General features: G+C 47.9%; 1 pseudogene; it reads right to left on the bottom strand.

The window, feature by feature from the left end:
- Positions 1 to 1,054: 1,054 nt before the first annotated feature.
- Positions 1,055 to 1,172, bottom strand: LOC139186726 (U2 spliceosomal RNA; annotated as a pseudogene).
- Positions 1,173 to 3,415: the final 2,243 nt, after the last annotated feature.

A 3,415-nucleotide genomic window follows, 5' to 3' on the forward strand; every position in this document is an offset into this window, starting at 1 on the left:
CAGGTCTCCCGCATTGCGGGCAGACGCTTTAACCTCTGAGCCACCAGGGAAGTGGGATGGAATTATATATTAATAATGACATATCTAAGACAAACCTGCATATTTAGAAATTACATATTTATAAATAACTCAAGCATCCAAGAAGAAACAATGAAGAAAATTAAAAATATTTCCAACTAAGTGAAAATGAACGAACAGTATATCATCACCTGTGGGATGAATCAAAAGCAATGTCTAGGAGGATTTTTAGCTTTTAATGCTTGTTTTGGAAAAGAATAAAATTCTGATACTCTGGCCTTTATGGAGAGTCTCTCAAATATCCTCTAATAAATCTCTCCTGTTTGAACAAGCTAGAGCGATTTCGTTTCCAAGGAAGAAATTTGGTTGATCAAGTAATTAGTATCAGGAGTGGGGCCCATGATGATTAACTTTATGTGTCCACTTGGTTGGGCTCTGTTGTCCCGTTGTTTGGTCAAGTATAGATGTTGCTAAAGGTATTTTATTGATGTGATTAACATTTACAACCAATCGGCTTTAAATAAGGAATGTTACCCTCCATAATGTAGATGGGCCTCCTCCAGTGAGCTGAAAGTCCTAAGTGCAAAAAATGAGTTTTTCCAGAGAAGAAGGAAATCTGCTCCAAGACTGTAACATAGACCTTTCTCTCCCTTTCTCTCTCGTGTGTGTGTGTGTGTGTGTGTCTTAGTGAGGCATCTAAGATGCCTAATCCTTCCTGATCATCAAGTCCTATTAGCATGATATCATCAGTAAATTGGACCAGCGTGGTACTCATGCGACAGTGAGACAGACACACAGAGCTGGAGGAGTGACCTAATAGTAAAGAAAGGGGTGAAGGTGAGCCACTCTCCCTGCCAATGAAAGAGCCCTGAGTATGATTTTGCTGATTCTGTAACATTGGTAAGTCACTTTCCTTCTCTGGGTCTTAGTTTTCTCATCTGTAAACTGAGAGGGCTGGTTAAGACAACCTCCAAAGACCCTGTTTTTCCTAATCCTGAACTTCTGCCAATGATCAGAGCTTCCTGTCTCGCCGGCTGTGGGATGCTGTCCAACCTACTAATCTCACTCATCCTCAGTCTTCTTCCTTGAGAAATATATTAAACTGATAAGAACAAATACTACACTTGATCTTAGCCAAAAGGCCAAGAAGTGATTCCTTGAGAAATATAGTTAATAACCTACTGTCTCTCAGCATGGCTGTGAACTGAAATGCAGCCCCAAGGCAATAAGCTCCGTGATTAAGGGCACTGGCTTTAGCCGTGGTCCAGACTTGACTCTGAGTCCCAGACCCACCACTGCTTGGCCGAGTGAACACCTTGAGCAACATTCTCCTCTATCAGCCTCCGTTTCCTTATCTGCTAGATGAAGACAATAGTACCCACCTCACAGGATTGCGTGAGGATGAAATGAGATCCTGGTTGTAAAGTGCTTGTCATATCTTAGGTGTCTGACGAGTTTGGGCCTGTTCTCTGCCTGAATCCGCACCATTATCTTTCAAAACTTCAGTTCCTTCGTATATGAAATGGGATTAGTAAATCCTCATTACAATCACAGGAACTTCACACACAGCTTGAATCCACTCAATGTTCCCGCTAGACAAATACAAGGTTCAATTGTCTTTTCCACTAGGGACACAGGCATAAAAGGACTCTGTGGGGTAAGAGATGCGTCTAGGTAAAGGACACACACTCGGCTTCCTTAAGCACTAAGGGGGCCAGGAATGGGCCAAAAGAGCAGAGGGCGGCACCTGGAACTGGTTATCTGCCCCCTGGGGCTCCCTCTGGGAGGAGAGGTGTCTAGTCAGCAGCAGAGAGAGACCATCAATGGGAAAGGCATCAGGGCTGCCCACCCTGCAGCCCAGCCCAGGCCCAGCTGGCTCAGGAAGGCGAGGTCAGCCGTCACCAGATATCTGACCCCACGGAGGCCTCGCCAGCCTCAGCTGGTCCATGCTACAGGCCCGGCCACATCTGGTGGCAATGATCTCAGAGCAACGATCTGTAGACGCCAGACATGTGCAGCCTGGGGCAAAGTGGGGGCCGGCCTGCCAATGCAGTCCCTCATCCCCTGACCCCACCCCTCCTGATCATCCATCAGGAAGCTGGGCCCCCAGCTCTCAGCCCATTATAATAACCACCATTCTCCCCAGCACGGTTCACCACACAGGCTCCACCGGGGGCCTCAGCAGGCCCTTCTAGAGGCCTGCAAGGGAGGGAGGGGGAGGGCAGAGAGAGAGACTGGGCAGATGACCAACTCCACTTTATAGGCAAGGAAACTGGGGCCCAGAGAGAGCCAGTTTATCTGTCTGCCTCCCACTGGACTATGAGCAACTTGAAATGAAGGATTAGGTCCTGCTCATTCTGTCATTCATTCCAGGCAGAGGAAATAGTGAATGCAAAGGTCTGGGGGCAGGAATGCATTTGGTACCTTAGAGAATGATCTCAGTCAGCAAATGAGAATTACAGGAGATGAGCTGGTGAAGTGAGCGCTGGCCAGACCACGCAAGGCCTCATACAACATGGAAAGGAGGCTGGCTTTTATTCCAATTGCCAAGGAAATCCCTGGAAGGTGTCTACTCTGAGAACAGACACGGAGAAGACAACAGCCAGTCAGGCAGGTCTGTTCTCATCTTCTGGTGTCAAATGTGAGAATCAGGCAGTTAAATGTCCTCACAGAGCATGACCCATGCTGTGCTGGGGACCCAGGGGGGTGGCGAAAGAACATGGGGCCCTGCCCCAGCCCAAGTGGCCAAGAGTACTTCCCAGGAAAAGAGGCATTTCTGCTGAGACCTGATGGCTGACCCAGAGTCAGCTGGTTTGAAAGAGTTGCAGGAAGGGACAGGAAGGAACATTCCAGGCAGAGGGGGAAGTAAGTACAAATGCCTGAAACGAGGAAAAGCCCAGGGCTTTAGGGGACCCTAAGAAGTTTAATATGGCAACACAGCAGATGGCAAGCAGGGGTTGGCCTGCGTGGTGGTGAGGCGTGGGGATGCCCAGCACATGTCTGCCTCTCTCATTTGACCTTGACATCTGAGCCTCGTCCTATGTCAGGAAGCAGTCTTCTACCACAGGACTTGACTTCTAAGGGCTACTTTGTATTATTCCGTTGTACATTCTGTTGTACAGTAACCAGTCCCCCGGCGTTGACCATTCAGAGTCTCTCGTTTTTCCCTATTATAAACAATACTATGATGAACATCTTTGTCTATATATCTTAGTACACACATATTATTATCTCAGTGTAGCAAGGATGGAAGTCGTGGGGGCTGACCAGGGCCCAGTCCTGGAGGCTTCCTGGGCAGCCCTTTGTTGAGTATCTGGTTAAAGGGCCATAAACAGAGAGATGCTGGGAGAAGGCTTCAGGGAGTGATAAAGAGCTGTGACCATGAACTCTGGCTGCC

Source organism: Bos indicus, chromosome 13 (genome assembly GCF_029378745.1).
Source record: "Bos indicus isolate NIAB-ARS_2022 breed Sahiwal x Tharparkar chromosome 13, NIAB-ARS_B.indTharparkar_mat_pri_1.0, whole genome shotgun sequence".
Taxonomy (NCBI): Eukaryota; Metazoa; Chordata; class Mammalia; order Artiodactyla; family Bovidae; genus Bos; species Bos indicus.